Consider the following 22,943-nt stretch of genomic DNA (forward strand, 5'->3'; position numbering starts at 1 on the left):
TCTAGGGGTCTGATTCTCGCTTCGGGTGTGAGAGATCCCGGGTTCAAATCCCGGTCGAGCCCGAAAGTTATACTATTTTGAATCTGAAACGAGCTAGCACGCGTTATAAAATTTGCAAGAAAAAAATAGAGAAAATGTATACATTATTTCACGGTATCGCGTCTAATAAGTAGAAATTATTTTCGAGAAATAAAATTGAGTTATAATTTTTTTGACATTTCAAAATAGTGCATAAAAACCTACGATGGAGGATAATATCTGTCAAACTACTGACAAATTAAAAATATGCAGCCCTTGCACAGATGTGGCTCGGTGGTCTAGGGGTATGATTCTCGCTTAGGGTGCGAGAGGTCCCGGGTTCAAATCCCGGCCGAGACCAGCGGGATTACTTTTGTACCTTCGTGTGGAAAATGAGAAAGATTTTCCAAATATGAATGAGCCAAATGAGATTTTTTAAAGCAATTGCTTTATGGAATGAGAAATTATCCGTGAAAAAGTCATTCCTATATATTATCTAAAAAAGGGGGTGAAATTTAGAGAAATAAGACAAGAATTTTTTTCAAAATATAACTAGAACTCAAATGACGATTTTTATTTTAGTAATTCAGGATTTGAATAAGAAAAAATAATGTGCGGCTCGTTGGTCTAGGGGTATGATTCTCGCTTTGGGTGCGAGAAGTCCCGGGAAAAATCCCGGTCGAGTCCGAAGGTTATACCATTTTGAATCCGATACGATCTAGCATGCGTTATAAAATTTGCAAGAAAAAAGTAGAGAAAATGTATACATTATTTCACGGTATCGCGTCTAATAAGTAGAAATTATTTTCGAGAAATAAAATTGAGTTATTATTTTTTTGACATTTCAAAATAGTGCATAAAAACCTACGATGGAGGATAATATCTGTCATACTACTGACAAATTAAAAATATGCAGCCCTTGCGTGGATGTGGCTCGGTGGTCTAGGGGTATGATTCTCGCTTCGGGTGCGAGAGGTCCCGGGTTCAAATCCCGGCCGAGCCCTGCGGGATTACTTTTGTACCTTCATTTGGAAGATGCGAAAGATTTACCAAATATGAATGAACCGAATGAGATTTTTCAAAGCAATTGTTTTATGGATTGAGAAATTATCTGTGAAAAAGTCATTCCTATATATTATCAAAAAAAGTGGGTAAAATTTAGAGAAATAAGACAAGAATTTTTGCCAAAATATAGCTCGATCTCAAATGAAGATTTTTTATTTTAGTAATTCAGGATTTGAATAAGAAAAAATAATGTGCGGCTCGTTGGTCTAGGGGTATGATTCTCCCTTTGGGTGCGAGATGTCCCGGGATCAAATCCCGGTTGAGTCCGAAGGTTTTACCATTTTGAATCCGATACGATCTAGCATGCGTTATAAAATTTGCAAGAAAAAAATAGAGAAAATGTATACATTATTTCACGGTATCGCGTCTGATAAGTAGAAATTATTTTCGAGAAATAAAATTGAGTTATTATTTTTTTGACATTTCAAAATAGTGCATAAAAACCTACGATGGAGGATAATATCTGTCATACTACTGACAAATTAAAAATATGCAGCCCTTGCGTGGATGTGGCTCGGTGGTCTAGGGGTATGATTCTCGCTTCGGGTGCGAGAAGTCCCGGGTTCAAATCCCGGCCGAGTGCTGCGGGATTACTTTTGTACCTTCATTTGGAAGATGAGAAAGATTTACCAAATATGAATGAACCGAATGAGATTTTTCAAAGCAATTGTTTTATGGATTGAGAAATTATCCGTGAAAAAGTCATTCCTATATATTATCAAAAAAAGTGGGTAAAATTTAGAGAAATAAGACAAGAATTTTTGTCAAAGTATAGTTCGAACTCAAATGACTATTTTTATTTTAGTAATTCAGGATTTGAAGATTTGAATAAGAAAAAATAATGTGCGGCTCAGTGGTCTAGGGGTATGATTCTCGCTTTGGGTGCGAGAGGACCCGGTTTCAAATCCCGGTCGAGCCCGAAAGTTATACTATTTCGTATCCGAAACGAGCTGGCACGCGTTTTAAAATTTGCAGGAAAAAAATAGAGAAAATGTTTACATTAATTCACGGTATCGCGTCTAATAAGTGGAAATTATTTTCGAGAAATAAAATTGAGTTATTATTTTTTTGACATTTCAAAATTGTGCATAAAAACCTACGATGGAGGACAATATCTGTCTTACTACTGACAAATTAAAAATATGCAGCCCTTGCGTTTATGTGGCTCGGTGGTCTAGGGGTATGATTCTCGCTTCGGGTGCGAGAGGTCCCGGGTTCAAATCCCGGCCGAGCCCTGCGGGATCACTTTTGTACCTTCATTTGGAAGATGAGAAAGATTTACCAAATATGAATGAATCGAATGAGATTTTTCAAAGCAATTGTTTTATGGATTGAGAAATTATCCGTGAAAAAGTCATTCCTATATATTATCAAAAAAAGTGGGTAAAATTTAGAGAAATAAGACAAGAATTTTTGCCAAAATATAGCTCGATCTCAAATGAAGATTTTTATTACAGTAATTCAGAATTTGAATAAGAAAGTATAATGTGAGGCTCGGTGGTCTAGGGGTACGATTCTCGCTTCGGGTGCGAGAGATCCCGGGTTAAAATCCCGGTCGAGCCCGAAAGTTATACTATTTTGAATCTGAAACGAGCTAGCACGCGTTATAAAATTTGCAAGAAAAAAATAGAGAAAATGTTTACATTATTTCACGGTAATGCGTCTAAAAAGTGGAAATTATTTTCAAGAAATAAAATTGAGTTATTATTTTTTTGACATTTCAAAATAGTGCATAAAAACCTACGATGGAGGATAATATCTGTCATACTACTGACAAATTAAAAATATACAGCCCTAGCGAGGATGTGGCTCGGTTGTTTAGGTTTATGATTCTCGGTTCGGGTGCGAGTTGTCCCGGGTTCAAATCCCGGTCGCGTCAAAAAAATGGAAGTTATTTTCAAGAAATAAAGTTGAGTTATTATTTTTTTGACATTTGAAAAAAGTGCATAAAAACGTACGAAGGAGGATAACATCTTTCATAATACTGACAAATTAAAAATATGCAGCCCTTGCGTGGATGTGGCTCGGTGGTCTAGGGGTATGATTCTCGCTTCGGGTGCGAGAGGTCCCGGGTTCAAATCCCGGCCGAGCCCTGCGGGATTTCTTTTGTTCCTTCGTTTGCAAAATGAGAATGATTTAAGAAATATGATTGAACTGAATGAGATTTTTTAAAGCAATTGCTTTATGGAATGAGAAATTATCCGTGAAAAAGTCATTCCTATATATTATCTAACAAAGGGGGCGAAATTTAGAGAAATAAGACAAGTATTTTTGGCAAAGTATAGCTCGAACTCAAATGACAATTTTTATTTTAGTAATTCAGGATTTGAAGATTTGAATAAGAAAAAATAATGTGCGGCTCGGTGGTCTAGGGGTATGATTCTCGCTTTGGGTGCGAGAAGTCCCGGGATCAAATCCCGGTCGAGTCCGAAGGTTATACCATTTTGAATCCGATACGATCTAGCAGGCGTTATAAAATTTGCAAGAAAAAAGTAGAGAAAATGTATACATTATTTCACGGTATCGCGTCTAATAAGTAGAAATTATTTTCGAGAAATAAAATTGAGTTATTATTTTTTTGACATTTTAAAATAGTGCATAAAAACCTACGATGGAGGATAATATCTGTCATACTACTGACAAATTAAAAATATGCAGCCTTTGCGTGGATGTGGCTCGGTGGTCTAGGGGTATGATTCTCGCTTCGGGTGCGAGAGGTCCCGGGTTCAAATCCCGGCCGAGCCCTGCGGGATTACTTTTGTACCTTTGTTTGGAAAATGAGAAAGATTTACCAAATATGAATGAGCCAAATGAGATTTTTTAAAGGAATTGTTTTATGGATTGAGAAATTATCCGTGAAAAAGTCATTCCTATATATTTTCTAAAAAAGTAGGTAAAATTTAGAGAAATAAGACAAGAATTTTTGGCAAAGTATAGCTCGAACTCAAATGACAATTTTTATTTTAGTAATTCAGGATTAGAAGATTTGAATAAGAAAAAATAATGTGCGGCTCGGTGGTCTAGGGGTATGATTCTCGCTTTGGGTGCGAGAGGTCCCGGGTTCAAATCCCGGTCGAGCCCGAAGGTTATACCATTTTGAATCCGATACGATCTAGCTCGCGTTATAAAATTTGCATGAAATAAATAGAGAAAATGTTTACATTATTTCACGGTAATGCGTCTAAAAAGTGGAAATTATTTTCAAGAAATAAAATTGAGTTATTATTTTTTTGACATTTCAAAATAGTGCATAAAAACCTACGATGGAGGATAATATCTGTCATACTACTGACAAATTAAAAATATACAGCCCTAGCGAGGATGTGGCTCGGTTGTTTAGGTTTATGATTCTCGGTTCGGGTGCGAGTTGTCCCGGGTTCAAATCCCGGTCGCGTCAAAAAAATGGAAGTTATTTTCAAGAAATAAAGTTGAGTTATTATTTTTTTGACATTTGAAAAAAGTGCATAAAAACGTACGAAGGAGGATAACATCTTTCATAATACTGACAAATTAAAAATATGCAGCCCTTGCGTGGATGTGGCTCGGTGGTCTAGGGGTATGATTCTCGCTTCGGGTGCGAGAGGTCCCGGGTTCAAATCCCGGCCGAGCCCTGCGGGATTTCTTTTGTTCCTTCGTTTGCAAAATGAGAATGATTTAAGAAATATGATTGAACTGAATGAGATTTTTTAAAGCAATTGCTTTATGGAATGAGAAATTATCCGTGAAAAAGTCATTCCTATATATTATCTAACAAAGGGGGTGAAATTTAGAGAAATAAGACAAGAATTTTTGGCAAAGTATAGCTCGAACTCAAATGACAATTTTTATTTTAGTAATTCAGGATTTGAAGATTTGAATAAGAAAAAATAATGTGCGGCTCGGTGGTCTAGGGGTATGATTCTCGCTTTGGGTGCGAGAAGTCCCGGGATCAAATCCCGGTCGAGTCCGAAGGTTATACCATTTTGAATCCGATACGATCTAGCAGGCGTTATAAAATTTGCAAGAAAAAAGTAGAGAAAATGTATACATTATTTCACGGTATCGCGTCTAATAAGTAGAAATTATTTTCGAGAAATAAAATTGAGTTATTATTTTTTTGACATTTCAAAATAGTGCATAAAAACCTACGATGGAGGATAATATCTGTCATACTACTGACAAATTAAAAATATGCAGCCCTTGCGTGGATGTGGCTCGGTGGTCTAGGGGTATGATTCTCGCTTCGGGTGCGAGAGGTCCCGGGTTCAAATCCCGGCCGAGCCCTGCGGGATTACTTTTGTACCTTCATTTGGAAGATGAGAAAGATTTACCAAATATGAATGAATCGAATGAGATTTTTCAAAGCAATTGTTTTATGGATTGAGAAATTATCCGTGAAAAAGTCATTCCTATATATTATCAAAAAAAGTGGGTAAAATTTAGAGAAATAAGACAAGAATTTTTGCCAAAATATAGCTCGATCTCAAATGAAGATTTTTATTACAGTAATTCAGAATTTGAATAAGAAAATATAATGTGAGGCTCGGTGGTCTAGGGGTACGATTCTCGCTTCGGGTGCGAGAGATCCCGGGTTAAAATCCCGGTCGAGCCCGAAAGTTATACTATTTTGAATCTGAAAGGAGCTAGCACGCGTTATAAAATTTGTAAGAAAAAAATAGAGAAAATGTATACATTATTTCACGGTATCGCGTCGAATAAGTAGAAATTATTTTCGAGAAATAAAATTGAGTTATTATTTTTTTGACATTTCAAAATAGTGCATAAAAACCTACGATGGAGGATAATATCTGTCATACTACTGACAAATTAAAAATATGCAGCCCTTGCGTGGATGTCGCTCGGTGGTCTAGGGGTATGATTCTCGCTTAGGGTGCGAGAGGTCCCGGGTTCAAATCCAGGCCGAGCCCAGCGGGATTACTTTTGTACCTTTGTTTGGAAAATGAGAAAGATTTACCAAATATGAATGAGCCAAATGAGATTTTTTAAAGCAATTGTTTTATGGATTGAGAAATTATCCGTGAAAAAGTCATTCCTATATATTTTCTAAAAAAGTAGGTAAAATTTAGAGAAATAAGACAAGAATTTTTGGCAAAGTATAGCTCGAACTCAAATGACAATTTTTATTTTAGTAATTCAGGATTTGAAGATTTGAATAAGAAAAAATAATGTGCGGCTCGGTGGTCTAGGGGTATGATTCTCGCTTTGGATGCGAGAGGTCCCGGGTTCAAATCCCGGTCGAGCCCGAAGGTTATACCATTTTGAATCCGATACGATCTAGCTCGCGTTATAAAATTTGCATGAAATAAATAGAGAAAATGTTTACATTATTTCACGGTAATGCGTCTAAAAAGTGGAAATTATTTTCCAGAAATAAAATTGAGTTATTATTTTTTTGACATTTCAAAATAGTGCATAAAAACCTACGATGGAGGATAATATCTGTCATACTACTGACAAATTAAAAATATACAGCCCTAGCGAGGATGTGGCTCGGCTGTTTAGGTTTATGATTCTCGGTTCGGGTGCGAGTTGTCCCGGGTTCAAATCCCGGTCGCGTCAAAAAAATCAAAGTTATTTTCAAGAAATAAAGTTGAGTTATTATTTTTTTGACATTTGAAAATAGTGCATGAAAACGTACGAAGGAGGATAACATCTTTCATAATACTGACAAATTAAAAATATGCAGCCCTTGCGTGGATGTGGCTCGGTGGTCTAGGGGTATGATTCTCGCTTAGGGTGCGAGAGGTCCCGGGTTCAAATCCCGGCCGAGCCCTGCGGGATTTCTTTTGTTCCTTCGTTTGCAAAATGAGAATGATTTAAGAAATATGATTGAACTGAATGAGATTTTTTAAAGCAATTGCTTTATGGAATGAGAAATTATCCGTGAAAAAGTCATTCCTATATATTATCTAACAAAGGGGGTGAAATTTAGAGAAATAAGACAAGAATTTTTTTCAAAATATAGCTAGAACTCAAATGACGATTTTTATTTTATTAATTCAGGATTTAAATAAGAAAAAATAATGTGCGGCTCGTTGGTCTAGGGGTATGATTCTCGCTTTGGGTGCGAGAAGTCCCGGGATCAAATCCCGGTCGAGTCCGAAGGTTATACCATTTTGAATCCGATACGATCTAGCATGCGTTATAAAATTTGCAAGAAAAAAGTAGAGAAAATGTATACATTATTTCACGGTATCGCGTCTAATAAGTAGAATTTATTTTCGAGAAATAAAATTGAGTTATTATTTTTTTGACATTTCAAAATAGTGCATAAAAACCTACGATGGAGGATAATATCTGTCATACTACTGACAAATTAAAAATATGCAGCCCTTGCGTGGATGTGGCTCGGTGGTCTAGGGGTATGATTCTCGCTTCGGGTGCGAGAGGTCCCGGGTTCAAATCCCGGCCGAGCCCTGCGGGATTACTTTTGTACCTTCATTTGGAAGATGAGAAAGATTTACCAAATATGAATGAATCGAATGAGATTTTTCAAAGCAATTGTTTTATGGATTGAGAAATTATCCGTGAAAAAGTCATTCCTATATATTATCAAAAAAAGTGGGTAAAATTTAAAGAAATAAGACAAGAATTTTTGCCAAAATATAGCTCGATCTCAAATGAAGATTTTTATTTTAGTAATTCAGGATTTGAATAAGAAAAATAATGTGCGGCTCGTTGGTCTAGGGGTATGATTCTCCCTTTGGGTGCGAGATGTCCCGGGATCAAATCCCGGTCGAGTCCGAAGGTTATACCATTTTGAATCCGATACGATCTAGCATGCGTTATAAAATTTGCAAGAAAAAAATACAGAAAAAGTATACATTATTTCACGGTATCGCGTCTAATAAGTAGAAATTATTTTCGAGAAATAAAATTGAGTTATTATTTTTTTGACATTTCAAAATAGTTCATAAAAACCTACGATGGAGGATAATATCTGTCATACTACTGACAAATTAAAAATATGCTGCCCTTGCGTGGATGTGGCTCGGTGGTCTAGGGGTATGATTCTCGCTTCGGGTGCGAGAGGTCCCGGTTTCAAATCCCGGCCGAGCCCTGCGGGATTACTTTTATACCTTCATTTGGAAGATGAGAAAGATTTACCAAATATGAATGAAAAGAATGAGATTTTTCAAAGCAATGGTTTTATGGATTGAGAAATTATCCGTGAAAAAGTCATTCCTATATATTATCAAAAAAAGTGGGTAAAATTTAGAGAAATAAGACAAGAATTTTAGCCAAAGTATAGCTCGAACTCAAATGACGATATTTATTATAGTATTTCAGGATTTGAACAAGAAAAAGTAATGTGCGGCTCGGTGGTCTAGGGGCATGATTTTGGCTTCGGGTGCGAGAGGTCCCGGTTTCAAATCCCGGTCGAGCCCGAAAGTTATACTATTTCGTATTCGAAACGAGCTGGCACGCGTTATAAAATTTGCAAGAAAAAAATAGAGAAAATGTTTACATTAATTCACGGTATCGCGTCGAATAAGTGGAAATTATTTTCAAGAAATAAAATTGAGTTATTATTTTTTTGACTTTTGAAAAGAGAGCAAAAAAACGTACGATGGAGGATAATATCTTTCATAATACTGACAAATTAAAAATATACAGCCCTAGCGAGGATGTGGCTCAGTGGTTTAGGTTTATGATTTTCGGTTCGGGTGCGAGTTGTCCCGGGTTCAAATCCCGGCCGAGCCCTGCGGGATTACTTTTGTTCCTTCGTTTGCAAAATGAGAAAGATTTAAGAAATATGATTGAACTGAATGAGATTTTTTAAAGCAATTGCTTTATGGAATGAGAAATTATCCGTGAAAACGTCATTCCTATATATTATCAAAAAAAGGGGGTGAAATTTAGAGGAATAAGACAAGAATTTTTTGCAAAGTATAGCTCGATCTCAAATGAAGATTTTTATTTTAGTAATTCAGGATTTGAATAAGAAAAAATAATGTGCGGCTTGTTGGTCTAGGGGTATGATTCTCGCTTTGGGTGCGAGATGTCCCGGGATCAAATCCCGGACGAGTCCGAAGGTTATACCATTTTGAATCCGATACGATCTAGCATGTGCTATAAAATTTGCAAGAAAAAAATATAGAAAATGTATACATTATTTCACGGTATCGCATCTAATAAGAAGAAATTATTTTCGAGAAATAAAATTGAGTTATTATATTTTTGACATTTCAAAATAATGCATAAAAACCAACGATGGAGGATAATATCTGCCATACTACTGACAAATTAAAAATATGCAGCCCTTGCGTGGATGTGGCTCGGTGGTCTAAGGGTATGATTCTCGCTTAGGTTGCGAGAGGTCCCGGGTTCAAATCCCGGCCGAGCCCAGCGGGATTACTTTTGTACCTTTGTTTGGAAAATGAGAAAGATTTACCAAATATGAATGAACCAAATGAGATTTTTTAAAGCAATTGTTTTATGGATTGAGAAATTATCCGTGAAAAAGTCATTCCTATATTTTTTCTAAAAAAGTGGGTAAAATTTAGAGATATAAGACGAGAATTTTAGGCAAAGTATAGCTCGAACTCAAATGACGATTTTTATTACAGTAATTCAGAATTTGAATAAGAAAATATAATGTGAGGCTCGGTGGTCTAGGGGTCTGATTCTCGCTTCGGGTGCGAGAGATCCCGGGTTCAAATCCCGGTCGAGCCCGAAAGTTATACTATTTTGAATCTGAAACGAGCTAGCACGCGTTATAAAATTTGCAAGAAAAAAATAGAGAAAATGTATACATTATTTCACGGTATCGCGTCTAATAAGTAGAAATTATTTTCGAGAAATAAAATTGAGTTATTATTTTTTTGACATTTCAAAATAGTGCATAAAAACCTACGATGGAGGATAATATCTGTCAAACTACTGACAAATTAAAAATATGCAGCCCTTGCACAGATGTGGCTCGGTGGTCTAGGGGTATGATTCTCGCTTAAGGTGCGAGAGGTCCCGGGTACAAATCCCGGCCGATCCCTGCGGGATTACTTTTGTTCCTTCGTTTGCAAAATGAGAAAGATTTAAGAAATATGATTGAACTGAATGAGATTTTTTAAAGCAATTGCTTCATGGAATGAGAAATTATCCGTGAAAAAGTCATTCCTATATATTATCTAAAAAAGGGGGTGAAATTTAGAGAAATAAGACAAGAATTTTTTTCAAAATATAGCTAGAACTCAAATGACGATTTTTATTTTAGTAATTCAGGATTTGAATAAGAAAAATTAATGTGCGGCTTGTTGGTCTAGGGGTATGATTCTCGCTTTGGGCGCGAGAGGTTTTGGGTTCAAATCCCGGCCGAGCCCAGCGGGATTACTTTTGTACCTTCGTGTGGAAAATGAGAAAGATTTTCCAAATATGAATGAGCCAAATGAGATTTTTTAAAGCAATTGCTTCATGGAATGAGAAATTATCCGTGAAAAAGTCATTCCTATATATTATCTAAAAAAGGGGGTGAAATTTAGAGAAATAAGACAAGAATTTTTGGCAAAGTATAGCTCGATCTCAAATGAAGATTTTTATTTTAGTAATTCAGGATTTGAATAAGAAAAAATAATGTGCGGCGTGTTGGTCTAGGGGTATGATTCTCGCTTTGGGTGCGAGATGTCCCGGGATCAAATCCCGGACGAGTCCGAAGGTTATACCATTTTGAATCCGATACGATCTAGCATGCGTTATAAAATTTGCAAGAAAAAAATATAGAAAATGTATACATTATTTCACGGTATCGCATCTAATAAGTAGAAATTATTTTCGAGAAATAAAATTGAGTTATTATTTTTTTGACATTTCAAAATAGTGCATAAAAACCAACGATGGAGGATAATATCTGCCATACTTCTGACAAATTAAAAATATGCAGCCCTTGCGTGGATGTGGCTCGGTGGTCTAAGGGTATGATTCTCGCTTAGGTTGCGAGAGGTCCCGGGTTCAAATCCCGGCCGAGCCCAGCGGGATTACTTTTGTACCTTTGTTTGGAAAATGAGAAAGATTTACCAAATATGAATGAACCAAATGAGATTTTTTAAAGCAATTGTTTTATGGATTGAGAAATTATCCGTGAAAAAGTCATTCCTATATTTTTTCTAAAAAAGTGGGTAAAATTTAGAGATATAAACACGAGAATTTTTGGCAAAGTATAGCTCGAACTCAAATGACGATTTTTATTACAGTAATTCAGAATTTGAATAAGAAAATATAATGTGAGGCTCGGTGGTCTAGGGGTCTGATTCTCGCTTCGGGTGTGAGAGATCCCGGGTTCAAATCCCGGTCGAGCCCGAAAGTTATACTATTTTGAATCTGAAACGAGCTAGCACGCGTTATAAAATTTGCAAGAAAAAAATAGAGAAAATGTATACATTATTTCACGGTATCGCGTCTAATAAGTAGAAATTATTTTCGAGAAATAAAATTGAGTTATAATTTTTTTGACATTTCAAAATAGTGCATAAAAACCTACGATGGAGGATAATATCTGTCAAACTACTGACAAATTAAAAATATGCAGCCCTTGCACAGATGTGGCTCGGTGGTCTAGGGGTATGATTCTCGCTTAGGGTGCGAGAGGTCCCGGGTTCAAATCCCGGCCGAGACCAGCGGGATTACTTTTGTACCTTCGTGTGGAAAATGAGAAAGATTTTCCAAATATGAATGAGCCAAATGAGATTTTTTAAAGCAATTGCTTTATGGAATGAGAAATTATCCGTGAAAAAGTCATTCCTATATATTATCTAAAAAAGGGGGTGAAATTTAGAGAAATAAGACAAGAATTTTTTTCAAAATATAACTAGAACTCAAATGACGATTTTTATTTTAGTAATTCAGGATTTGAATAAGAAAAAATAATGTGCGGCTCGTTGGTCTAGGGGTATGATTCTCGCTTTGGGTGCGAGAAGTCCCGGGATAAATCCCGGTCGAGTCCGAAGGTTATACCATTTTGAATCCGATACGATCTAGCATGCGTTATAAAATTTGCAAGAAAAAAGTAGAGAAAATGTATACATTATTTCACGGTATCGCGTCTAATAAGTAGAAATTATTTTCGAGAAATAAAATTGAGTTATTATTTTTTTGACATTTCAAAATAGTGCATAAAAACCTACGATGGAGGATAATATCTGTCATACTACTGACAAATTAAAAATATGCAGCCCTTGCGTGGATGTGGCTCGGTGGTCTAGGGGTATGATTCTCGCTTCGGGTGCGAGAGGTCCCGGGTTCAAATCCCGGCCGAGCCCTGCGGGATTACTTTTGTACCTTCATTTGGAAGATGCGAAAGATTTACCAAATATGAATGAACCGAATGAGATTTTTCAAAGCAATTGTTTTATGGATTGAGAAATTATCTGTGAAAAAGTCATTCCTATATATTATCAAAAAAAGTGGGTAAAATTTAGAGAAATAAGACAAGAATTTTTGCCAAAATATAGCTCGATCTCAAATGAAGATTTTTTATTTTAGTAATTCAGGATTTGAATAAGAAAAAATAATGTGCGGCTCGTTGGTCTAGGGGTATGATTCTCCCTTTGGGTGCGAGATGTCCCGGGATCAAATCCCGGTTGAGTCCGAAGGTTTTACCATTTTGAATCCGATACGATCTAGCATGCGTTATAAAATTTGCAAGAAAAAAATAGAGAAAATGTATACATTATTTCACGGTATCGCGTCTGATAAGTAGAAATTATTTTCGAGAAATAAAATTGAGTTATTATTTTTTTGACATTTCAAAATAGTGCATAAAAACCTACGATGGAGGATAATATCTGTCATACTACTGACAAATTAAAAATATGCAGCCCTTGCGTGGATGTGGCTCGGTGGTCTAGGGGTATGATTCTCGCTTCGGGTGCGAGAAGTCCCGGGTTCAAATCCCGGCCGAGTGCTGCGGGATTACTTTTGTACCTTCATTTGGAAGATGAGAAAGATTTACCAAATATGAATGAACCGAATGAGATTTTTCAAAGCAATTGTTTTATGGATTGAGAAATTATCCGTGAAAAAGTCATTCCTATATATTATCAAAAAAAGTGGGTAAAATTTAGAGAAATAAGACAAGAATTTTTGTCAAAGTATAGTTCGAACTCAAATGACTATTTTTATTTTAGTAATTCAGGATTTGAAGATTTGAATAAGAAAAAATAATGTGCGGCTCAGTGGTCTAGGGGTATGATTCTCGCTTTGGGTGCGAGAGGACCCGGTTTCAAATCCCGGTCGAGCCCGAAAGTTATACTATTTCGTATCCGAAACGAGCTGGCACGCGTTTTAAAATTTGCAGGAAAAAAATAGAGAAAATGTTTACATTAATTCACGGTATCGCGTCTAATAAGTGGAAATTATTTTCGAGAAATAAAATTGAGTTATTATTTTTTTGACATTTCAAAATTGTGCATAAAAACCTACGATGGAGGACAATATCTGTCTTACTACTGACAAATTAAAAATATGCAGCCCTTGCGTTTATGTGGCTCGGTGGTCTAGGGGTATGATTCTCGCTTCGGGTGCGAGAGGTCCCGGGTTCAAATCCCGGCCGAGCCCTGCGGGATCACTTTTGTACCTTCATTTGGAAGATGAGAAAGATTTACCAAATATGAATGAATCGAATGAGATTTTTCAAAGCAATTGTTTTATGGATTGAGAAATTATCCGTGAAAAAGTCATTCCTATATATTATCAAAAAAAGTGGGTAAAATTTAGAGAAATAAGACAAGAATTTTTGCCAAAATATAGCTCGATCTCAAATGAAGATTTTTATTACAGTAATTCAGAATTTGAATAAGAAAGTATAATGTGAGGCTCGGTGGTCTAGGGGTACGATTCTCGCTTCGGGTGCGAGAGATCCCGGGTTAAAATCCCGGTCGAGCCCGAAAGTTATACTATTTTGAATCTGAAACGAGCTAGCACGCGTTATAAAATTTGCAAGAAAAAAATAGAGAAAATGTTTACATTATTTCACGGTAATGCGTCTAAAAAGTGGAAATTATTTTCAAGAAATAAAATTGAGTTATTATTTTTTTGACATTTCAAAATAGTGCATAAAAACCTACGATGGAGGATAATATCTGTCATACTACTGACAAATTAAAAATATACAGCCCTAGCGAGGATGTGGCTCGGTTGTTTAGGTTTATGATTCTCGGTTCGGGTGCGAGTTGTCCCGGGTTCAAATCCCGGTCGCGTCAAAAAAATGGAAGTTATTTTCAAGAAATAAAGTTGAGTTATTATTTTTTTGACATTTGAAAAAAGTGCATAAAAACGTACGAAGGAGGATAACATCTTTCATAATACTGACAAATTAAAAATATGCAGCCCTTGCGTGGATGTGGCTCGGTGGTCTAGGGGTATGATTCTCGCTTCGGGTGCGAGAGGTCCCGGGTTCAAATCCCGGCCGAGCCCTGCGGGATTTCTTTTGTTCCTTCGTTTGCAAAATGAGAATGATTTAAGAAATATGATTGAACTGAATGAGATTTTTTAAAGCAATTGCTTTATGGAATGAGAAATTATCCGTGAAAAAGTCATTCCTATATATTATCTAACAAAGGGGGCGAAATTTAGAGAAATAAGACAAGTATTTTTGGCAAAGTATAGCTCGAACTCAAATGACAATTTTTATTTTAGTAATTCAGGATTTGAAGATTTGAATAAGAAAAAATAATGTGCGGCTCGGTGGTCTAGGGGTATGATTCTCGCTTTGGGTGCGAGAAGTCCCGGGATCAAATCCCGGTCGAGTCCGAAGGTTATACCATTTTGAATCCGATACGATCTAGCAGGCGTTATAAAATTTGCAAGAAAAAAGTAGAGAAAATGTATACATTATTTCACGGTATCGCGTCTAATAAGTAGAAATTATTTTCGAGAAATAAAATTGAGTTATTATTTTTTTGACATTTTAAAATAGTGCATAAAAACCTACGATGGAGGATAATATCTGTCATACTACTGACAAATTAAAAATATGCAGCCTTTGCGTGGATGTGGCTCGGTGGTCTAGGGGTATGATTCTCGCTTCGGGTGCGAGAGGTCCCGGGTTCAAATCCCGGCCGAGCCCTGCGGGATTACTTTTGTACCTTTGTTTGGAAAATGAGAAAGATTTACCAAATATGAATGAGCCAAATGAGATTTTTTAAAGGAATTGTTTTATGGATTGAGAAATTATCCGTGAAAAAGTCATTCCTATATATTTTCTAAAAAAGTAGGTAAAATTTAGAGAAATAAGACAAGAATTTTTGGCAAAGTATAGCTCGAACTCAAATGACAATTTTTATTTTAGTAATTCAGGATTAGAAGATTTGAATAAGAAAAAATAATGTGCGGCTCGGTGGTCTAGGGGTATGATTCTCGCTTTGGGTGCGAGAGGTCCCGGGTTCAAATCCCGGTCGAGCCCGAAGGTTATACCATTTTAAATCCGATACGATCTAGCTCGCGTTATAAAATTTGCATGAAATAAATAGAGAAAATGTTTACATTATTTCACGGTAATGCGTCTAAAAAGTGGAAATTATTTTCAAGAAATAAAATTGAGTTATTATTTTTTTGACATTTCAAAATAGTGCATAAAAACCTACGATGGAGGATAATATCTGTCATACTACTGACAAATTAAAAATATACAGCCCTAGCGAGGATGTGGCTCGGTTGTTTAGGTTTATGATTCTCGGTTCGGGTGCGAGTTGTCCCGGGTTCAAATCCCGGTCGCGTCAAAAAAATGGAAGTTATTTTCAAGAAATAAAGTTGAGTTATTATTTTTTTGACATTTGAAAAAAGTGCATAAAAACGTACGAAGGAGGATAACATCTTTCATAATACTGACAAATTAAAAATATGCAGCCCTTGCGTGGATGTGGCTCGGTGGTCTAGGGGTATGATTCTCGCTTCGGGTGCGAGAGGTCCCGGGTTCAAATCCCGGCCGAGCCCTGCGGGATTTCTTTTGTTCCTTCGTTTGCAAAATGAGAATGATTTAAGAAATATGATTGAACTGAATGAGATTTTTTAAAGCAATTGCTTTATGGAATGAGAAATTATCCGTGAAAAAGTCATTCCTATATATTATCTAACAAAGGGGGTGAAATTTAGAGAAATAAGACAAGAATTTTTGGCAAAGTATAGCTCGAACTCAAATGACAATTTTTATTTTAGTAATTCAGGATTTGAAGATTTGAATAAGAAAAAATAATGTGCGGCTCGGTGGTCTAGGGGTATGATTCTCGCTTTGGGTGCGAGAAGTCCCGGGATCAAATCCCGGTCGAGTCCGAAGGTTATACCATTTTGAATCCGATACGATCTAGCAGGCGTTATAAAATTTGCAAGAAAAAAGTAGAGAAAATGTATACATTATTTCACGGTATCGCGTCTAATAAGTAGAAATTATTTTCGAGAAATAAAATTGAGTTATTATTTTTTTGACATTTCAAAATAGTGCATAAAAACCTACGATGGAGGATAATATCTGTCATACTACTGACAAATTAAAAATATGCAGCCCTTGCGTGGATGTGGCTCGGTGGTCTAGGGGTATGATTCTCGCTTCGGGTGCGAGAGGTCCCGGGTTCAAATCCCGGCCGAGCCCTGCGGGATTACTTTTGTACCTTCATTTGGAAGATGAGAAAGATTTACCAAATATGAATGAATCGAATGAGATTTTTCAAAGCAATTGTTTTATGGATTGAGAAATTATCCGTGAAAAAGTCATTCCTATATATTATCAAAAAAAGTGGGTAAAATTTAGAGAAATAAGACAAGAATTTTTGCCAAAATATAGCTCGATCTCAAATGAAGATTTTTATTACAGTAATTCAGAATTTGAATAAGAAAATATAATGTGAGGCTCGGTGGTCTAGGGGTACGATTCTCGCTTCGGGTGCGAGAGATCCCGGGTTAAAATCCCGGTCGAGCCCGAAAGTTATACTATTTTGAATCTGAAAGGAGCTAGCACGCGTTATAAAATTTGTAAGAAAAAAATAGAGAAAATGTATACATTATTTCACGGTATCGCGTCGAATAAGTAGAAATTATTTTCGAGAAATAAAATTGAGTTATTATTTTTTTGACATTTCAAAATAGTGCATAAAAACCTACGATGGAGGATAATATCTGTCATACTACTGACAAATTAAAAATATGCAGCCCTTGCGTGGATGTCGCTCGGTGGTCTAGGGGTATGATTCTCGCTTAGGGTGCGAGAGGTCCCGGGTTCAAATCCAGGCCGAGCCCAGCGGGATTACTTTTGTACCTTTGTTTGGAAAATGAGAAAGATTTACCAAATATGAATGAGCCAAATGAGATTTTTTAAAGCAATTGTTTTATGGATTGAGAAATTATCCGTGAAAAAGTCATTCCTATATATTTTCTAAAAAAGTAGGTAAAATTTAGAGAAATAAGACAAGAATTTTTGGCAAAGTATAGCTCGAACTCAAATGACAATTTTTATTTTAGTAATTCAGGATTTGAAGATTTGAATAAGAAAAAATAATGTGCGGCTCGGTGGTCTAGGGGTATGATTCTCGCTTTGGATGCGAGAGGTCCCGGGTTCAAATCCCGGTCGAGCCCGAAGGTTATACCATTTTGAATCCGATACGATCTAGCTCGCGTTATAAAATTTGCATGAAATAAATAGAGAAAATGTTTACATTATTTCACGGTAATGCGTCTAAAAAGTGGAAATTATTTTCCAGAAATAAAATTGAGTTATTATTTTTTTGACATTTCAAAATAGTGCATAAAAACCTACGATGGAGGATAATATCTGTCATACTACTGACAAATTAAAAATATACAGCCCTAGCGAGGATGTGGCTCGGCTGTTTAGGTTTATGATTCTCGGTTCGGGTGCGAGTTGTCCCGGGTTCAAATCCCGGTCGCGTCAAAAAAATCAAAGTTATTTTCAAGAAATAAAGTTGAGTTATTATTTTTTTGACATTTGAAAATAGTGCATGAAAACGTACGAAGGAGGATAACATCTTTCATAATACTGACAAATTAAAAATATGCAGCCCTTGCGTGGATGTGGCTCGGTGGTCTAGGGGTATGATTCTCGCTTAGGGTGCGAGAGGTCCCGGGTTCAAATCCCGGCCGAGCCCTGCGGGATTTCTTTTGTTCCTTCGTTTGCAAAATGAGAATGATTTAAGAAATATGATTGAACTGAATGAGATTTTTTAAAGCAATTGCTTTATGGAATGAGAAATTATCCGTGAAAAAGTCATTCCTATATATTATCTAACAAAGGGGGTGAAATTTAGAGAAATAAGACAAGAATTTTTTTCAAAATATAGCTAGAACTCAAATGACGATTTTTATTTTATTAATTCAGGATTTAAATAAGAAAAAATAATGTGCGGCTCGTTGGTCTAGGGGTATGATTCTCGCTTTGGGTGCGAGAAGTCCCGGGATCAAATCCCGGTCGAGTCCGAAGGTTATACCATTTTGAATCCGATACGATCTAGCATGCGTTATAAAATTTGCAAGAAAAAAGTAGAGAAAATGTATACATTATTTCACGGTATCGCGTCTAATAAGTAGAATTTATTTTCGAGAAATAAAATTGAGTTATTATTTTTTTGACATTTCAAAATAGTGCATAAAAACCTACGATGGAGGATAATATCTGTCATACTACTGACAAATTAAAAATATGCAGCCCTTGCGTGGATGTGGCTCGGTGGTCTAGGGGTATGATTCTCGCTTCGGGTGCGAGAGGTCCCGGGTTCAAATCCCGGCCGAGCCCTGCGGGATTACTTTTGTACCTTCATTTGGAAGATGAGAAAGATTTACCAAATATGAATGAATCGAATGAGATTTTTCAAAGCAATTGTTTTATGGATTGAGAAATTATCCGTGAAAAAGTCATTCCTATATATTATCAAAAAAAGTGGGTAAAATTTAAAGAAATAAGACAAGAATTTTTGCCAAAATATAGCTCGATCTCAAATGAAGATTTTTATTTTAGTAATTCAGGATTTGAATAAGAAAAATAATGTGCGGCTCGTTGGTCTAGGGGTATGATTCTCCCTTTGGGTGCGAGATGTCCCGGGATCAAATCCCGGTCGAGTCCGAAGGTTATACCATTTTGAATCCGATACGATCTAGCATGCGTTATAAAATTTGCAAGAAAAAAATACAGAAAAAGTATACATTATTTCACGGTATCGCGTCTAATAAGTAGAAATTATTTTCGAGAAATAAAATTGAGTTATTATTTTTTTGACATTTCAAAATAGTTCATAAAAACCTACGATGGAGGATAATATCTGTCATACTACTGACAAATTAAAAATATGCTGCCCTTGCGTGGATGTGGCTCGGTGGTCTAGGGGTATGATTCTCGCTTCGGGTGCGAGAGGTCCCGGTTTCAAATCCCGGCCGAGCCCTGCGGGATTACTTTTATACCTTCATTTGGAAGATGAGAAAGATTTACCAAATATGAATGAAAAGAATGAGATTTTTCAAAGCAATGGTTTTATGGATTGAGAAATTATCCGTGAAAAAGTCATTCCTATATATTATCAAAAAAAGTGGGTAAAATTTAGAGAAATAAGACAAGAATTTTAGCCAAAGTATAGCTCGAACTCAAATGACGATATTTATTATAGTATTTCAGGATTTGAACAAGAAAAAGTAATGTGCGGCTCGGTGGTCTAGGGGCATGATTTTGGCTTCGGGTGCGAGAGGTCCCGGTTTCAAATCCCGGTCGAGCCCGAAAGTTATACTATTTCGTATTCGAAACGAGCTGGCACGCGTTATAAAATTTGCAAGAAAAAAATAGAGAAAATGTTTACATTAATTCACGGTATCGCGTCGAATAAGTGGAAATTATTTTCAAGAAATAAAATTGAGTTATTATTTTTTTGACTTTTGAAAAGAGAGCAAAAAAACGTACGATGGAGGATAATATCTTTCATAATACTGACAAATTAAAAATATACAGCCCTAGCGAGGATGTGGCTCAGTGGTTTAGGTTTATGATTTTCGGTTCGGGTGCGAGTTGTCCCGGGTTCAAATCCCGGCCGAGCCCTGCGGGATTACTTTTGTTCCTTCGTTTGCAAAATGAGAAAGATTTAAGAAATATGATTGAACTGAATGAGATTTTTTAAAGCAATTGCTTTATGGAATGAGAAATTATCCGTGAAAACGTCATTCCTATATATTATCAAAAAAAGGGGGTGAAATTTAGAGGAATAAGACAAGAATTTTTTGCAAAGTATAGCTCGATCTCAAATGAAGATTTTTATTTTAGTAATTCAGGATTTGAATAAGAAAAAATAATGTGCGGCTTGTTGGTCTAGGGGTATGATTCTCGCTTTGGGTGCGAGATGTCCCGGGATCAAATCCCGGACGAGTCCGAAGGTTATACCATTTTGAATCCGATACGATCTAGCATGTGCTATAAAATTTGCAAGAAAAAAATATAGAAAATGTATACATTATTTCACGGTATCGCATCTAATAAGAAGAAATTATTTTCGAGAAATAAAATTGAGTTATTATATTTTTGACATTTCAAAATAATGCATAAAAACCAACGATGGAGGATAATATCTGCCATACTACTGACAAATTAAAAATATGCAGCCCTTGCGTGGATGTGGCTCGGTGGTCTAAGGGTATGATTCTCGCTTAGGTTGCGAGAGGTCCCGGGTTCAAATCCCGGCCGAGCCCAGCGGGATTACTTTTGTACCTTTGTTTGGAAAATGAGAAAGATTTACCAAATATGAATGAACCAAATGAGATTTTTTAAAGCAATTGTTTTATGGATTGAGAAATTATCCGTGAAAAAGTCATTCCTATATTTTTTCTAAAAAAGTGGGTAAAATTTAGAGATATAAGACGAGAATTTTAGGCAAAGTATAGCTCGAACTCAAATGACGATTTTTATTACAGTAATTCAGAATTTGAATAAGAAAATATAATGTGCGGCTCGTTGGTCTAGGGGTATGATTCTCGCTTTGGGTGCGAGAAGTCCCGGGATAAATCCCGGTCGAGTCCGAAGGTTATACCATTTTGAATCCGATACGATCTAGCATGCGTTATAAAATTTGCAAGAAAAAAGTAGAGAAAATGTATACATTATTTCACGGTATCGCGTCTAATAAGTAGAAATTATTTTCGAGAAATAAAATTGAGTTATTATTTTTTTGACATTTCAAAATAGTGCATAAAAACCTACGATGGAGGATAATATCTGTCATACTACTGACAAATTAATAATATGCAGCCCTTGCGTGGATGTGGCTCGGTGGTCTAGGGGTATGATTTTCGCTTCGGGTGCGAGAGGTCCCGGGTTCAAATCCCGGCCGAGCCCTGCGGGATTACTTTTGTACCTTCATTTGGAAGATGCGAAAGATTTACCAAATATGAATGAACCGAATGAGATTTTTCAAAGCAATTGTTTTATGGATTGAGAAATTATCCGTGAAAAAGTCATTCCTATATATTATCAAAAAAAGTGGGTAAAATTTAGAGAAATAAGACAAGAATTTTTGCCAAAATATAGCTCGATCTCAAATGAAGATTTTTTATTTTAGTAATTCAGGATTTGAATAAGAAAAAATAATGTGCGGCTCGTTGGTCTACGGGTATGATTCTCCCTTTGGGTGCGAGATGTCCCGGGATCAAATCCCGGTTGAGTCCGAAGGTTTTACCATTTTGAATCCGATACGATCTAGCATGCGTTATAAAATTTGCAAGAAAAAAATAGAGAAAATGTATACATTATTTCACGGTATCGCGTCTGATAAGTAGAAATTATTTTCGAGAAATAAAATTGAGTTATTATTTTTTTGACATTTCAAAATAGTGCATAAAAACCTACGATGGAGGATAATATCTGTCATACTACTGACAAATTAAAAATATGCAGCCCTTGCGTGGATGTGGCTCGGTGGTCTAGGGGTATGATTCTCGCTTCGGGTGCGAGAGGTCCCGGGTTCAAATCCCGGCCGAGCCCTGCGGGATTACTTTTGTACCTTCATTTGGAAGATGCGAAAGATTTACCAAATATGAATGAACCGAATGAGATTTTTCAAAGCAATTGTTTTATGGATTGAGAAATTATCCGTGAAAAAGTCATTCCTATATATTATCAAAAAAAGTGGGTAAAATTTAGAGAAATAAGACAAGAATTTTTGCCAAAATATAGCTCGATCTCAAATGAAGATTTTTTATTTTAGTAATTCAGGATTTGAATAAGAAAAAATAATGTGCGGCTCGTTGGTCTAGGGGAATGATTCTCGCTTCGGGTGCGAGATGTCCCGGGATCAAATCCCGGTCGAGTCCGAAGGTTATACCATTTTGAATCCGATACGATCTAGCATGCGTTATAAAATTTGCAAGAAAAAAAATAGAGAAAATGTATACATTATTTCACGGTATCGCATCTAATAAGTAGAAATTATTTTCGAGAAATAAAATTGAGTTAATATTTTTTTGACATTTCAAAATAGGGCATAAAAACCTACGTTGGAGGATAATATCTGTCATACTACTGACAAATTAAAAATATGCAGCCCTTGCGTGGATGTGGCTCGGTGGTCTAAGGGTATGATTCTCGCTTAGGTAGCGAGAGGTCCCGGGTTCAAATCCCGGCCGAGCCCAGCGGGATTACTTTTGTACCTTCGTTTGCAAAATGAGAAAGATTTAAGAAATATGATTGAACTGAATGAGATTTTTTAAAGCAATTGCTTTATGGAATGAGAAATTATCCGTGAAAAAGTCATTCCTATATATTATCTAAAAAAGGGGGTGAAATTTAGAGAAATAAGACAAGAATTTTTTTCAAAATATAGCTAGAACTCAAATGACGATTTTTATTTTAGTAATTCAGGATTTGAATAAGAAAAAATAACGTGCGGCTCGTT

General features: G+C 36.1%; 1 protein-coding gene and 33 non-coding genes across 37 annotated transcripts in view; all 34 read left to right on the plus strand.

Annotated features, from left to right (window-relative positions):
* Window positions 1-22,943, plus strand: part of LOC107438559 (excitatory amino acid transporter) — a 145,180-nt gene that overhangs the window by 70,412 nt on the left and 51,825 nt on the right. The window lies entirely within an intron of this gene.
* Window positions 307-379, plus strand: TRNAP-AGG (transfer RNA proline (anticodon AGG)). Its single transcript has one exon. It is a non-coding gene; the product is annotated as a tRNA-Pro (tRNA).
* TRNAP-CGG (transfer RNA proline (anticodon CGG)) lies at window positions 950-1,021 on the plus strand. The gene has a single exon. It is a non-coding gene; the product is annotated as a tRNA-Pro (tRNA).
* On the plus strand, window positions 1,595-1,667 carry TRNAP-CGG (transfer RNA proline (anticodon CGG)). Its single transcript has one exon. It is a non-coding gene; the product is annotated as a tRNA-Pro (tRNA).
* TRNAP-CGG (transfer RNA proline (anticodon CGG)) lies at window positions 2,247-2,318 on the plus strand. Its single transcript has one exon. It is a non-coding gene; the product is annotated as a tRNA-Pro (tRNA).
* On the plus strand, window positions 3,105-3,176 carry TRNAP-CGG (transfer RNA proline (anticodon CGG)). Its single transcript has one exon. It is a non-coding gene; the product is annotated as a tRNA-Pro (tRNA).
* Window positions 3,757-3,828, plus strand: TRNAP-CGG (transfer RNA proline (anticodon CGG)). Its single transcript has one exon. It is a non-coding gene; the product is annotated as a tRNA-Pro (tRNA).
* Window positions 4,093-4,164, plus strand: TRNAP-UGG (transfer RNA proline (anticodon UGG)). Its single transcript has one exon. It is a non-coding gene; the product is annotated as a tRNA-Pro (tRNA).
* TRNAP-CGG (transfer RNA proline (anticodon UGG)) lies at window positions 4,623-4,694 on the plus strand. The gene has a single exon. It is a non-coding gene; the product is annotated as a tRNA-Pro (tRNA).
* Window positions 5,275-5,346, plus strand: TRNAP-CGG (transfer RNA proline (anticodon CGG)). Its single transcript has one exon. It is a non-coding gene; the product is annotated as a tRNA-Pro (tRNA).
* On the plus strand, window positions 6,255-6,326 carry TRNAP-UGG (transfer RNA proline (anticodon UGG)). The gene has a single exon. It is a non-coding gene; the product is annotated as a tRNA-Pro (tRNA).
* Window positions 6,785-6,856, plus strand: TRNAP-AGG (transfer RNA proline (anticodon AGG)). The gene has a single exon. It is a non-coding gene; the product is annotated as a tRNA-Pro (tRNA).
* TRNAP-CGG (transfer RNA proline (anticodon CGG)) lies at window positions 7,429-7,500 on the plus strand. The gene has a single exon. It is a non-coding gene; the product is annotated as a tRNA-Pro (tRNA).
* TRNAP-CGG (transfer RNA proline (anticodon CGG)) lies at window positions 8,072-8,143 on the plus strand. The gene has a single exon. It is a non-coding gene; the product is annotated as a tRNA-Pro (tRNA).
* TRNAP-AGG (transfer RNA proline (anticodon AGG)) lies at window positions 9,360-9,431 on the plus strand. Its single transcript has one exon. It is a non-coding gene; the product is annotated as a tRNA-Pro (tRNA).
* Window positions 9,688-9,759, plus strand: TRNAP-CGG (transfer RNA proline (anticodon CGG)). Its single transcript has one exon. It is a non-coding gene; the product is annotated as a tRNA-Pro (tRNA).
* On the plus strand, window positions 10,976-11,047 carry TRNAP-AGG (transfer RNA proline (anticodon AGG)). Its single transcript has one exon. It is a non-coding gene; the product is annotated as a tRNA-Pro (tRNA).
* Window positions 11,621-11,693, plus strand: TRNAP-AGG (transfer RNA proline (anticodon AGG)). Its single transcript has one exon. It is a non-coding gene; the product is annotated as a tRNA-Pro (tRNA).
* Window positions 12,264-12,335, plus strand: TRNAP-CGG (transfer RNA proline (anticodon CGG)). Its single transcript has one exon. It is a non-coding gene; the product is annotated as a tRNA-Pro (tRNA).
* TRNAP-CGG (transfer RNA proline (anticodon CGG)) lies at window positions 12,909-12,981 on the plus strand. The gene has a single exon. It is a non-coding gene; the product is annotated as a tRNA-Pro (tRNA).
* TRNAP-CGG (transfer RNA proline (anticodon CGG)) lies at window positions 13,561-13,632 on the plus strand. Its single transcript has one exon. It is a non-coding gene; the product is annotated as a tRNA-Pro (tRNA).
* TRNAP-CGG (transfer RNA proline (anticodon CGG)) lies at window positions 14,419-14,490 on the plus strand. The gene has a single exon. It is a non-coding gene; the product is annotated as a tRNA-Pro (tRNA).
* Window positions 15,071-15,142, plus strand: TRNAP-CGG (transfer RNA proline (anticodon CGG)). The gene has a single exon. It is a non-coding gene; the product is annotated as a tRNA-Pro (tRNA).
* TRNAP-UGG (transfer RNA proline (anticodon UGG)) lies at window positions 15,407-15,478 on the plus strand. The gene has a single exon. It is a non-coding gene; the product is annotated as a tRNA-Pro (tRNA).
* Window positions 15,937-16,008, plus strand: TRNAP-CGG (transfer RNA proline (anticodon CGG)). Its single transcript has one exon. It is a non-coding gene; the product is annotated as a tRNA-Pro (tRNA).
* TRNAP-CGG (transfer RNA proline (anticodon CGG)) lies at window positions 16,589-16,660 on the plus strand. The gene has a single exon. It is a non-coding gene; the product is annotated as a tRNA-Pro (tRNA).
* Window positions 17,569-17,640, plus strand: TRNAP-UGG (transfer RNA proline (anticodon UGG)). The gene has a single exon. It is a non-coding gene; the product is annotated as a tRNA-Pro (tRNA).
* TRNAP-AGG (transfer RNA proline (anticodon AGG)) lies at window positions 18,099-18,170 on the plus strand. The gene has a single exon. It is a non-coding gene; the product is annotated as a tRNA-Pro (tRNA).
* TRNAP-CGG (transfer RNA proline (anticodon CGG)) lies at window positions 18,743-18,814 on the plus strand. Its single transcript has one exon. It is a non-coding gene; the product is annotated as a tRNA-Pro (tRNA).
* TRNAP-CGG (transfer RNA proline (anticodon CGG)) lies at window positions 19,386-19,457 on the plus strand. Its single transcript has one exon. It is a non-coding gene; the product is annotated as a tRNA-Pro (tRNA).
* TRNAP-AGG (transfer RNA proline (anticodon AGG)) lies at window positions 20,674-20,745 on the plus strand. The gene has a single exon. It is a non-coding gene; the product is annotated as a tRNA-Pro (tRNA).
* TRNAP-CGG (transfer RNA proline (anticodon CGG)) lies at window positions 21,317-21,388 on the plus strand. The gene has a single exon. It is a non-coding gene; the product is annotated as a tRNA-Pro (tRNA).
* Window positions 21,962-22,033, plus strand: TRNAP-CGG (transfer RNA proline (anticodon CGG)). Its single transcript has one exon. It is a non-coding gene; the product is annotated as a tRNA-Pro (tRNA).
* On the plus strand, window positions 22,608-22,679 carry TRNAP-AGG (transfer RNA proline (anticodon AGG)). Its single transcript has one exon. It is a non-coding gene; the product is annotated as a tRNA-Pro (tRNA).

Source organism: Parasteatoda tepidariorum, chromosome 11 (assembly GCF_982258835.1).
Source record: "Parasteatoda tepidariorum strain Cologne lab strain chromosome 11, Ptep-v5.0, whole genome shotgun sequence".
Lineage (NCBI taxonomy): Eukaryota > Metazoa > Arthropoda > Arachnida > Araneae > Theridiidae > Parasteatoda > Parasteatoda tepidariorum.